The 13,857-nt window shown below is 44.1% G+C and overlaps 1 long non-coding RNA gene across 1 annotated transcript; it reads right to left on the reverse strand.

The window, feature by feature from the left end:
• Window positions 1-2,581: 2,581 nt before the first annotated feature.
• On the reverse strand, window positions 2,582-5,138 carry LOC117067405. The gene is made up of 3 exons (XR_004430729.1): window positions 4,904-5,138; window positions 3,612-3,771; window positions 2,582-3,384 (listed from the first exon to the last, which is right to left on the reverse strand). It is a non-coding gene; the product is annotated as an uncharacterized LOC117067405 (long non-coding RNA).
• Between the last annotated feature and the right edge of the window lie 8,719 nt (window positions 5,139-13,857).

Consider the following 13,857-nt stretch of genomic DNA (forward strand, 5'->3'; position numbering starts at 1 on the left):
CCTCACTAGTAATATGTAATTTCAAAAAGAAACAGACGTGATGAATTCAAAACTCCCCTCAAATTTGGAAATCCTATGAGGTCAGTATTCTGAGGAGAGTAAAAAGCTCAATCAGCCCTGAGGTGTAGCAGAATGGGAACAGTGCTCCCCCTAAGTCAAGGCCCTTCTGAACTTAGACCAGTCCCCAAAATGGGACTCCATGTGGCAGACATTCAAAAGAGCTGAGGGCTACCAGCAACATTCCCCACAAGTTACCAGACAGAGATCAGGGATGGGGCAAGAGGGACCTACTTTAGAAAAAGAGACCTCAGGAAAATGTACTAATTGCTGCACTCCATTTGTATTAATCTTACTGAAGCCCCTTTCTTTGGCCATACACTCCCACCCTGCAAAGGATGCTTAAACAGAATGCACGCCAACTGAGGGTCCTCTACTGACAGTGGCCCCCAAGATCCACCTGGAGGCTTGTGCCTCCCTCAGTGTTTCTGCCAACTGCCCAGGTTCCCCCCTTGCCCTGACTGTGACAGGATGGCTACGGCACCACAGCTGTGTGGATCGGGGGGGATCCCACCTCCTCCACCAGCCACCACCACTCTGTAAGGAGCTGAGAGGGTGGTAGGGAACAAGCATCTGTCTTACGGTTTTCCAAAGCAAGGGATTTTCCAAAACTCCTGCCCGTTTTACCCTTGGTTTTCCCAGAAATGGAAATGTCTGGAAGGGCACAGGAAGATGATTGATACAGGAGACACAAAGAAAATAAAAACATTAACTCCTGCAAGAATGCATTTTTAATCCAGTTCAGGTGTTACTTCTAAAGATCCACTTTCCCTAGGCTCATTTCTCTTCGTTTTGATGTGTGAACCTAATAATCACTTTCTCTATCTGTGAATCAATCAGTCCGTCTATCTAATCATCTATCCATCTATCCATCTTTATCTCTATGTCTTGTTACATCACCTAAACCTTGGAAAAGCTAATTGTGCTTTTTTTCTCATCTTTCTTTATCTTTAGTAGACAGCCCTTCTAGTTTCAAAATTTAAACCACCCTGCTGACAGCAAATGTGGTGTTAAAAAGTACAAATTCTGACCGGGCACAGTGGTTCACACCTGTAATCTCAACACTGTGGGAGGCCACGGTGGGCAGATCACTTGAGGTCAGGAGTTTGTGACCAGCCTGGCCAACACGGCAAAACCCAGTCTCCACTAAAAAATACAAAAATTAGCCGGGCATGGTGGCACATGCCCATTAATCCCAGCTACTTGGGAGGCTGACGTAGGAGAATCTTACTGCCACCCAGGTTGGAGTGCAACGGCATGATCTCGGCTCACACAGCTTCAACCTACCGGGCTCCAGTGATCCGCTGACCTCAGCCTCCTAAGTAGCTGGGACTATAGGCGCGTGCCACCATGCCCGGCTAAATTTTTTTTGTAGTTTTGGTGAAGATGGAGTTTTGCCATGTTACCCAGGTTTGAAGTCCTGAGCTCAAGCGATCCATCCACCTCGACCTCCCAAAGTGCTGAGATTACAGGCGCAAGTCACTGCACCTGGCCTACTACCTTCTTAAGAGCCTCTCAAGAAGAGCCCCTCACCTTCTCTCTAACAGACTTGTCCCAAATTTCCCAGTCATGGATCAATCAATCCCATACCCAGGTAGACACCGCCAGAATTTATCATTTATTTATTTATTTATTTATTTATTTCGAGACAGAGTCTCGTTCTGTTGCCCAGGCTGTAGTGCAGTGGTGCAATCTTGGCTCACTGCAGCCTCCACCTCCCAAGTTCAAGCAATTCTCCTGCCTCAGCCTCCTGAGTAGCTGGGACTACAGGCTCATGCCACCATGCCCAGCTGATTTTTGGTTTTTTGTTTTGTTTTGTTTTCTGTTCATTTGTTTGTTTAGTAGAGTTGGGCTTTCACCAAGTTGGCCAGGCTGGCCTCAAACTCCTGACCCCAAGTGATCTGCCCGCCTTGGCCTCCCAAAGTGCTGGGATTACAGGCGTGAGCCACCGCGCCCGGCCCACACAGCCAGCATTTATTTCACTGAATTTATGTCAGTGTTATCTACCAGTTCAGGGAGGCCGAGCACTGCAGTTATGGAAAGAGCACAGAATTTGGAACAAAATAAACCATGGCTGAGTCTTGGTTTGGCTGCTTACTAACATGCGTGCCCCTGGGCAAAGCCTCCACTTTCTAATAATTCATTTGTTTGCTATGAGAAAATCAAATTATTCTTAACAAATTATAATTAATATTGTAAGTGAAAATGTTTAGGCCAGGTACGGTGACTCACGCCTGTAATCCCAGCATCTTGGGAGGCCAAAGCAGGCGGATCACCTGAGGTAAGGAGTTTGAGACCAGCCTGGCCAACATGATGAAACTCCATCTTTACTAAAAATAGAAAAATTAGCTGGGTGTGGCGGCACACACCTGTAATCCCAGCTACTTGGGAGGCTGAGGCAGGAGAATCACTTGAACCTGGGAGGTAGAGGTTGCAGTGAGCCAAGATCATGACAATGCACTCCAGCCTGGGTGACAGAGTGAGACCCCATCTCAAAAAAAAAAAAAAAAGTGAAAATGTTTGCTAAATTGCAGAACCTGGTGGTAGAAGTTAGTTAAGTCAAGAAGTCCTCTATCTGTTAAGTTCTGGCTGGCTCACCGAAGGCTGCTAAGGGTTACTAGTACCTGAATTAGGACACCATTACATTAACACCAATTAGGTATTCATGGAAAAACTTTCTAACAACTAATTTTGTTCTTTAAACTAAGCAGATGATCTCACAGACCAGGGAACTGGGTGTCTTTGGAGTGTTCCCAGCGTCAGTGGCCATGGTTCAAAGTTGTAGATGAGATCTACTCTATACTCAATGGCAAACTGTGCTCCTGTCCATCTCTTTCAACTCTGAGAATTTCTGAGTCTCAGATGGATTCCAGGAGAGTCTTGTATGGCAGAGAAATTGATGCTGCTATCACTCGTTCAGTATCACCATCAAAAGATGAGCAATCACTCATTAGAAAGGGTTTTCAAGGGTTTCCAGGCTGGCCTGACACATCTGCTCCAGGCACCTAACGAAGCCTGCCCCTTCCCTAGTGTCTTACTGTATCTTTGTTGAGATGGGGTCTTGCTATGTCGCACAGGCTGGTGTCAAACTACTGGGCTCAAAGGATCCTCCCGCCTTGGCCTCCCAAAATGCTGGGATTACAGTTGTGAGCCACCATGCCTGGCCTTGTTTACTGTATCTTAAGCTTCCTCTACACTTTGCATTTTATGTCTGAATGTTTGCATATGAATACTGGCCTTGCAGGGTGGTCTTTCTTGAAGGTAGATTGGATCTATCTGAAGAGAATGCTAATTTCTCCTTTTAGTCTCCAAGGAAAGAGATGATTCCTAAGGCAGAAAAAGGAAGCAGTAATTCAGAAAGTGAATTTTAGGCACAAGTCTGTCCCTAGAACTCATCTGTCCACCATATGGGAGCCAGTCTAGGGATAGGGAGATAGGCAGTCTGCAATCCCCAGGGATCAAGTTTTTTGTTTTTATGTTTTTCTTTAAGAAAATTGTTCATATGCATGTGGTTCCCTCTATTCCCCTTTTGTTGATCGTCTAGGATTTATTACCTTTTCACTAGTTGTTCCAACTTCTTTCTCAGCTCTGGACTCGAGGCTATTCTGTTTTCTTCAAGAAGACTTTATTGAGCACCATTTCTGGGGTGGGAACAGTGTTAGGCACCCAGAGTACAAAGGTGAATAAGACACAGTCCCACCTTCAGGGTAGTCCCTGTAGGAAAGAAAAATATAAAATAAATGTCTAGGATAATGCAGTAGATGATATTGCAACATGTGGAAAGTAAACAGAAAAGGAAAGAAAGAAAAGGTGGTAATAAAGCGTGCTAGACATAGAAAATATTGATCAGAGTCACAGAGGCAGGAACTGATGATGGTAGGACGTAACAAGCATTATTATACCTGCTTCATTCATTTAATTTTTACCCAGTGAGGCAGGGAACTATTAATGTGCCCATTCAACAAATGAGTCTACTGAGAGTCAGAGAAGCTAAATAACAAGCTGACATTCATGCATCTGTTAAGCAGCAGAGCCAGGACTGGGGGGCCTTCAGTCTGGCTCCTGACTTCATGTCTTACTGCCTTGCCATGCTGGGATATTCTAATTGGCCAGGCCTGTGTCATGGGCTCACCCAGAAGTGGATTGAGGGCTAGCAGGTTTCCCGCAGAAAAATCCTACTGTTAAAATCATTAAAAGAAAAACTGAATGTTGGGCAAACAAAAACAATAGTTGTCCATTGCAGAATCACTTCAAAAATACAGCTTTTCCTTTCTCTTGCATTATTTGCTTGAGATAAATTTTCACAGATGGGATCCCATGAGTCACGGTGGCTTTTGATATAAAATGCCAAGTAGTTTTTCAACAGGATGGCATATATTTACATTCTGTCTGCTCAGAATGAACTAATTTCTCCACACCTTTATTTGTGTTGGATGCCATGTTTTATAAAGCTAGACAATTCTAATTTTACTAGATTCTACAGTTATTTGTATTTGCATCGTTTTCCCTATCCCTTTTTAGAGTGGAAAATACAGATAAGAAAGTCTATACAAGTTGGTTAGCAAGAACCTTCGAATCAACAGATGGGCCAGCTGGAGCCCTGGGAGCACATGGAAGGACAGGTGTGTCTCTCCTGCCCGCCGCCCTAGGGACCAGAGGGCAGGGTCTGTGCTGAGAGATGAGACCAGCTCATCCAGACCCAGCCTGGGGTTCAAACTCAAAAGGAACTTCAAATGTCAAACATTTTTGGGTTATTATTATTATTATTACTAGTCATTTCAGCTGTGTTATTGCATGAATGTTAGACTTTATCTAAATTTTTAAAATGCATGTGTGCATACACTACCGGAAAAAAGCTACAGAGACTTGACGTTGGGGGTGTCCTAGTGTGTTCCTGTGTCTTCATTTTGTTAAATCGTGATGAAAGCAGTTTCCGAGACTCTGCTGGTGGTACTGCCAGGTGCGCACGAGTGTGAAGGGGTAGGAAAGGGATCACGAAGAGATGAACCGATGCTCCTTCCCCTTCTCGCTGGGAGGCCACTTTCACCAGAGACCTCAGGCTCCGCCGCTTGAGGCCCAGACCATAGAGATGCGGAAACCTCCGGATTCCTAGAGAGGAAAAGCGAACTCAGGAAGTCGGCTTCTGCCGGCGGCCCACTTCCGGCTTCCTTCAGACAGCGCGAGTGCACTGAGTTCGCGGGCTTCTGTCTGCTGGAGGGTTTCTCGCATCTTCTTAGGTCTCTGCTCTGGGCTCAGGGGAGGCCTTCCCGGGTGGACACGAGCCCCTAATGCCGATTCTGGGGCCGCAGGCGGGGCCTTCTCCACGGAACTCGCACGCCGCGGGATTGGGGGCCAGGGTGGAAGGCTTTTCGGAGGAGCCACCTTGAAGCCGGTAGCGCCGGGATCTCTTTCCTCTAAGTGCTACTTCGAGATCGGCCCCTCGAATACCTAAGCTCTGGACTTTCTTTTATATAACCCCTACAGGCTCGAAAAAAATAATGGTGACACTGCAACTTAAAAGTATTTAGTTTAGGCCGGGCGCATTGGCTCACGCCTGTAATCCCAGCACTCTGGGAAGCCAAGTTGGGAGGATCGCTGGAGCTCAAGAGTTAGAGACCAGCCTGGGCAACATAGCGAGACCCCGTCTCTACTAAAAAATACAAAAATCAGCCGGGCGTGGTGGTGTGCGCCTGTGGTCCCAGCTGCTCGGGAGGCTGAGGTGGGAGCATCGCTTGAGCCTGGGAGGTCGAGGCTGCAAGTGAGCTGTGGTGGCACCCCTGCACTCCAGCCTGGGTGATGCAGTGAGACCTGTAGATATATATATATTTTTGGGACTCATTTTTCCCGTATGTAGGAGAACGACTGACTTGTCAATTTTAAAAACAGTCAAGTAACTAAAACAAAACGAAAACATGCACTTTAGTATTGTGACCAGATATGGGGAAGAAGATTAGTTCAAAAGATGAGAAACTATGACCCTGGAAGAGAAGAGTACAAGAACTATGCAGACAATGCCACTTGGAAGGAGGATTGGAGGTACAGGGGTAGAAAGGGTCCTAATGTCCTCCCTGTGGGAGAGGAGGGTGAAGACAAAATCAAGATCTGTTTACCAAAGGCCGTGCGGGGTGGTGCACGCCTGTAGTCCCAGCTACTCGGGAGGCTGAGGCTTGAGCCTGGGAGGCGGAGGTTGCAGTGAGTTGAGATCGTGCCACTGCACTCTAGCGTGGGCGACAGAATGAGGCCCTGTCTTAGGGGAAAAAAAAAAAACTTACCAAGGAGAAATGGGACTCATGAGTGTAGACTACTAGTTTGAGAATACTGGCCTGGATTCTGTACCAGGGCAGCCACTTACCATGGGTGTTAGTTGCTCAATAATTTCGACATGTTATTTACTGTTCATGATGTATGGTGGAGGAAGGCCAAGGCCCGGTTTTGTTCATTTCCATTTCCAGGAGTTATATGGCTTGTGGCACTTCACTGATTATGAATCATTTTCTTGAACGTTCATAAAACAGAAACTATCCATTCATAAAATGGAAACTATTCATGTGTGAAACTGATATACCTTCTCTGACACTTGTATGAGACTGTGTTGGGAAATAGTCCCTATAAAGAAGCATTTACCATGATGTGTTCCTGAGGAGAAAATGAGAAAGAAAGAAGGAAGTTTGTTATCTGCCATTCTCTTAACACAGTTAATAGAATATTAGATCGCTCAGAAAAGGCCTACAGTAATGAACTTGCTTAACTTTGTTTAGTCTGGTGTTTCTGTAGCATTTTGACCACAGTAACTTTAAAGTAACACTCTATTAATATCCCTCCCATGTGGTTTTTCCCAGAACACATTTTGCAAAATGCTGACATAAATCATTGACCTGGGCACAGGACTGCTCAGAAGGCACTCTCGGCTCTCAAAAGGCATTTCAGATCTACTTTTTTGAAATCATCTGACTGGATTTCGGTAAGGATAGTTTCCATTTTATGAATGTTCAAAAAAATGATTCCTAATTAGCGAAGTGCCACAAGCCATGTAACACCTGGAAAAGGAAATGAACAAAACCTGGCCTTGGCCTTCCTCCTGCATACATCATGAACAGTAAATAACATCTCAATATTATTGAGCAAACACTATCAATATACGGTTATTTATAAAACTGGAAATAATTATTTGGAAAAATGTGAATTGTGTCAAGGAAATTCTAAAATTCAGTAGATTCAGGGATTCTTAATGACAAACCTAGAAATTTGTTCACCGGTCTCCTAGATGGACCTATTTTAAGAAGACATGATCAATATTTTCTAACTGTATAAATAGAATGTAAGTAAAAACCATTTAAATGTGTTGTATATTTGCATTGATATTCATTGGAACCTTGCTCTGACATTATAGAGTAAAATTTAGAACAATTGTTTTGAACATCATTCAACATAGTTTCATTACTGAAACTATCTTGTTTGGCACAAACCTTCTTCAAGTAGAGCTACAAATTGACTTACTAGTGTATTATTAAACTGTTGGAGTTTCAAACATGACCTGACTGGGGATGACTGGGTAACAATGCCTTGGACTGTCTTCTTCCAGTGTCCTATGCTTCACTGTAGGGCCCAAAAGCTGGTTCCATTAGTTGACACAGAGGTAAGCAGGATCCAGACGACACATGCTAACCAAACTAAAAGAAGTTGTTGTATAAACCTGGAAAGTGAGTGAATTCCTTTCTAGTGAAATAATATAATTATCCGTCAGACTGGATCATTGTATTTGCCAACAGCGTGTTTCTTTCTGGTAGGAAGATCTACATGGGAGACTAGATACTTATATTGTATTGAAACATACAGTGAGCTTGGAATCAGAACAAGGAGATGGTCGGGAGTTCAAGACTAGTCTGGCCAACATGGTGAAACCCTGTCTCTACTAAAAATACAAAAATTAGCTGGGCATGGTGGCATGCACCTGTAACCCCAGCTACTCAGGAGGATGAGGCAAGAGAATCGTTTGAACTCTGAAGGTGGAGGTTGCAGTGAGCCGAGATCACACCACTGCACTCCAGCCTGGGCGACAGAGCGAGATACTGTCTCAAAACTAACTAACTAACTAACTAACTAAATAAATAAATAAATAAAGTGTCCTGAAATTGTGCTACCTTTTACTCCAAAATAGCAAAAAACATACATTTTGTTTATAGCGGTCTCCATCCCACTGACCACCTGTCTCTGCTTCATATTTGACTGTCAGTATTTAAAGTGTTAACATCCCTCCCTTTCTTCAGGCCTTAGACTAACCCCCATCACTACCACCCTTTTTATTGGACCTCAGGCTTATTGAATTGGGGTTAGTCATAATTCTCAGTCCCTGGTACACAAACATCTTTGTTCCATGCATGGCCCTTTCTATTTATTTTATTCTATTTAGATTTATTTAATAGTATTAGGAATATTTCATGAACCAACATGACCAATAACTTATAGTTACAACATGCTCCTGTCTGACCAATCCTCCTGCTTCCCTGTCTACAGGGGTGACCACTATGATAAACTTTGTAAAGATTATGCTCTTGCCTTTGGAGTTTTTTGTTTTGTCACAGCCATTTATATCTAAACAATACATTGGTTACTTTTACTTTTTTAAAACTTTATCAAAAGGGTGTCTTACTGTATTTTGTCTTCTGGGACTAGCTTTTTTACTCAACATTATGCAGCTAATATTAATATATGTAGTGGTGTTTAGCTCATTCATTTTCTTTTTTTTTTTTTTTTTTTTTTTTTTTTTTTGAGACGGAGTCTTGCTCTAGCCCGGGCTGGAGTGCAGTGGCCGGATCTCAGCTCACTGCAAGCTCCGCCTCCCGGTTTACGCCATTCTCCTGCCTCAGCCTCCGGAGTAGCTGGGACTACAGGCGCTCGCCACCTCGCCCGGCTAGTTTTTTGTATTTTTTAGTAGAGACGGGGTTTCACCGTGTTAGCCAGGATGGTCTCGATCTCCTGACCTCGTGATCCACCCGTCTCGGCCTCCCAAAGTGCTGGGATTACAGGCTTGAGCCACCGCGCCCGGCCAGCTCATTCATTTTCATTGCTTCTATGTCATTCTGATTATACCCATCATCCTTTCCTAGTTTTACATTAGTTTAGTTCCAGACCCTTTCGTCATCCAATAAAGAAGAAAATTTTCTTAGGCACTTTTGTGCTCATTTTCACTCTATTCGTCTACCATTTATCAAGTGAACCACAGTGGGTAAAAGGTTAACAAAACTCTTTCCACTACTCAACAAGAACGTGACCTTCAGCTAACTCTTGTGTTAGTTATTGCTGAGTAGCAAATTTCCACAAAACGTAGTGGCTTAACACAACAAGTATTTATTATCTCACAGTTTCTGTGGGTCCGGCATTTGGCAGCATCTTAACTAGGTAGTGCTGGCTAGCGTTCTCTGATGAGACTGTAGTGAAGGTGTCCGTCAGGGCTATATTCATCTGAAGGCTTGGGTAGAGTTGGAGGATCTGCTTCCAAGATGGTGCCCTCACATGGCTGTTGGCAGGAGGCTTCAGTTCCTCATCACACAGGCCTCTTCATAGGATTGCTTGAGTGTCCTCACAACATGGCAGCTGACTTCCCCTGGAATAAGTGATTTAAAAGTGCTGTAATCCCAGCACTTTGAGAGGCCGAGTCACCTGTAAGACGGAAGCCATAATATCTTTGATGGCCTAACCTCAGAAGTCACACACCATTATTTCCCCGATAACCTAGTGATTACATAAGTGGACCCTACTCAGTGTGAGAAGGCATGAAAACAGGTGCAGGGATGATTGGGAGCCATCTTGGAAGCTGGCTACCAAAACTCTTGCTGTTCCCTTGGTAACCTATTAAGGTGGTATGTCAATTTCTTGTTGGACATACTGCCTAAGAGAAAAGTGACCCCTGACTGGTCAACTGCATCTGGCTGGGAGGCCTATAACCTCTAACAGGAAGCCACAGTTTTGGGCTTTCCTGATAATGGCAACTCTTATAACTACAGGGACCCTGAAAGAAATGCCCATGTAGTGGTTATAAGAAATATTGGCTCCTGTGAGGAATGAGGCTTTTAAGCGAGGCTGATTTCCACAGCCACCTGATGTGTATCTCATCTCCTCATAGCTGAGCAGTCACCTGGAGAAAAGATAGCTATATGGACCACTGCAAGGACTCCCCTAGAAAAGGAATGCCCCTGTCTGTCCTGCTGGGCATCTGTGTTTCCTGTCTTAGCAGATGAGTGACAAGGGTGGTTTATGGAGGTCTTGTGAACCTAAATACTTAGATGAGTCCCCTGAAAAAACCCCCTGGTGGGTGATAGAATTGAATTTTATGCTAACTCATGAATGACAAAGAAGAGTAAGATATAACCACTATGGAAAACAGTGTAGGGATTCCTGAAAGAACTAATCTTCCATTTGATCCAGCAATCGCACTCCTGGGTATCTACCCAGAGGAAAAGAAGCCATTATGCAAAAAAGACACTTGCACACACGTTTATAGCAGCACAATTCACAATTGCAAAAATATGCAACCAGCCCAAATGCCCACCTGTCATCGAGTGGATAAAGAAAATGTGGTGTGTATATGCCATGGAATACTACTCAACCATAAAAAGGAAAAAAATCATGGCATTCACAGCAACCTGGATGGAATTGGAGACATTATTCTAAGTGAAGTAACTCAGGAATTGAAAAACAAACATCGTATGTTCTCATTTATAAGTGGCAAAGCAGGGCGGGCACAGTGGCTCACGCCTGTAATCCCAGCACTTTGGGAGGCCGAGGTGGGTGGATCACGAGTTCAGGAGTTCAAGACCAGCCTGGCCAAGATGGTGAAACCCCATCTCTACTGAAAATACAAAAATTAGCCTGGGGTGGTGGCAGGCACCTGTAATACTAGCTACTTGGGAGGCTGAGGCAGGAGAATTGCTTGAACTCAGGCAGCAGAGGTTGCAGTGGGCTGAGATCGCACCACTACACTCCAGGCTGGGTGACAGAGTGAGATTCCGTCTCATAAATAAATAAATAAATAAATAAATAAATAAAATAAGTGGCTAAGCTATGAGGATGCAAAGGCATAAAATTGATACGACGGACTCAGGATTCTGGGGGAAGGGTGGGAGGGGCGTGAGGGATGAAAGACCACACATGGGGTACAGTGTACACAGCTCGGGTGATGGATGCACCAAAATTCAGAAATCACCACTAAAGAACTTATCCATGTAAGAAAACACCACCTGTTCCCCCAAAACCTATTGAAATAAAAAGAAAAGAAGAGTGAGACATACTTGCTTTTCAACAGTGTGTGTGAGTGATTCGTAAACCAAAACATTGCAGTATTTGAGTGTTCATGCAGGAAATCTACATTCAAGCATATGGCAGAACATACGGCAGGTGCACTGGGGATCCCTAAGACCACTCAAGACTCCCAGGTTCAGCAATTTGTTTGGAGGACTCACAGAACTCAAAGTATAGCCATCAACATGGCTGTAATTTATTACCATGAAAGGATATAAAGCAAAATTAGCAAAGAGAAAAGGCACACGGGGGCAAAGTCTGGAAGCCACCAGGGGCAAGCTTCCAAGAGCCTCTCTCAGTGGAATCACACAGGACACGTTTAATTCCTCCAGCAATGCACTGTGACAAGTGTGAAATGTTGTCTATTATCAGGGAAGCTCATTAGAGACTCAGTACCCAAATATTTTGCTGGGGGCTGGCCATGTAGACAACCTCTGCCTAGCATGCACCAAGATTCCAGACTCCCAGAAGGAAAGCAGGTGTTTCACATAAGCCACACTGTTTGCACCAACAGTCCAGGCACAGTGAGCCACTCTTATCAGGGAATCATGGGAACTCTCCTGAAACCCAAGCTCCTACATGCCAGCCTTGGAAGGGCCAACCTTGAAAGCAGGCCTTTCTAAGGATAGCAGTCTCAGGCGTGCTGTGGTAACTCTCCTCTGCACGGTAGAAATTGCTGAGTGTAGCCTGCAGATACTCAGGAGAAGATGAGAGAAATGATGCTTGGAGTGAACCTTGAAAGCTGAAAAGATCATTAACAGTGTGAAATGAGGAGAAAGGGGACTTCCAGCAGAGGGAAAATAGTTAGCAAAAGCAGAGAGGTGGGAACATCCAGATGCCTTTGGAGAAATGTGTATAGTTTGGAGTGACTGGCATGTGGGTATGGATGGCATGTGGGTGTGAATGACAACCACTGACCTGGTCCAAGTCTCAGTTTCCTCAGCAGTGAAATGAGATGATTGTTGTGGATGACCTCTAAGGTCCTTTCCAGCTCCTGCTTTTCCAAAGAAAATGGGAGCAACTGAGTCACGTGTCAGCAGCTGAGATAGGCATAGAAAACGTGACTGGACCTAGAGCAAAGAGCATGAATTAAATCTGATCCAAACACTCTCTGCACTTACTAGATGCGTGACCTTAGGCAAATTGCTTCCCTGAGCTTCCACTTCCTTATTTGAAGTTGGATAGTGTATTAATCGATTCTCACACTGCTAATAAAGACATACCCAAGACTGCGTAATTTATAAAGGAAAGAGGTTTAATTGTCTCACAGTTCAACATGGCTTGTGAGGTCTCAGGAAACTTACAATCATGGTGGAAATGGAAGCAAACACATCCTTCTTCACATGGCAGCAGGAAGGAGAAGTGTCGAGCAAAAGGAGAAAAGTCCCATATAAAACCATCAGATCTCATGAGAACTCACCCATTATCACGAGAACAGCGTGAGGGTAACCACCCCCATGACTAAATTACCTCCCACTGGGTCCCTCCCATGACATGTGAGGATTATGGGAACGACAATTCAAGATGAGATTTGGGTGGGAACACAGCCAAACCATATCAGATAGTAATGATATTTTCTTCACAGAATTGTTTTGAGTATTCATGAGATGCTCTATAGAAGTTTCTGGCAGAGCACCTGACAGTAGGTGCTTAAGGAATGGTAACTGCTAAAAAAAATTTGTTAACTTCATTTTGTCCATAATTCAGTTTATTATTATTAAAATTTAATAAGACAGGGTCTTGCTGTTACCCAGGCTGTCACGAACTCCTGGGCTCAAATGATCCTCCTGCCCAGCTTCCCCAGTAATGACTGCTAAAATTGTAATATTCAGTCTTTCCTCCCATACAGTTCAAGCTCTTGTTGCTGAATCAGTTATCAGTGTCTCCAGCCTTTCCAGCTGTAATCTCCACAGGAGGTTAAAGCACAGCTAACAAATGGTGCAGTCAAAGGGGGGCTCTGTCCCCATGACCAGGCCATGTCTCAGAGCAGCCACAAATGACAGCAGGTCTCCAGATCTGCAACATGCAGAAAGAGAAGCTGATGGGGTTTGTGGAGAAAGGCTTCCATCCCTCAGGGCAAAGGAAGCCAGAAGGTTGACAAAAGGACACTGTCTCGGTTGGCCTGAAGCAGAGGTGAATTGAATTGAGGAGGACACCTTGACAAGGAGAAAAAAAACCAAGTCACAGATGGGGCAATCTGGGAGGGCTGACAAAGACAGCCCCACAGTGTGAAGTCACACACATTTCCTCAGGAAACCATCTGTTTGAACAGTAAGGAATGTGTTCCTAAAATACAAAATTTTGCTTCTTTAAACAGAATTTAATGTTTTAAAATATATGTACCACATTCTGTTTGTGAAAATGTATTGATCTGTACATGTTTTCTGAGTGAATACCATATTTCAATTAAAATGTGTATATGTATATTTCAATTAAAATGTGTATATATATATGCGCCAGGAGTACCTATAATCCGAGAACTTTGGGATGCCAAAGTGGGAG

This window comes from Trachypithecus francoisi, unplaced genomic scaffold (assembly GCF_009764315.1).
Source record: "Trachypithecus francoisi isolate TF-2019V2 unplaced genomic scaffold, Tfra_2.0 Lachesis_group20, whole genome shotgun sequence".
NCBI lineage: Eukaryota > Metazoa > Chordata > Mammalia > Primates > Cercopithecidae > Trachypithecus > Trachypithecus francoisi.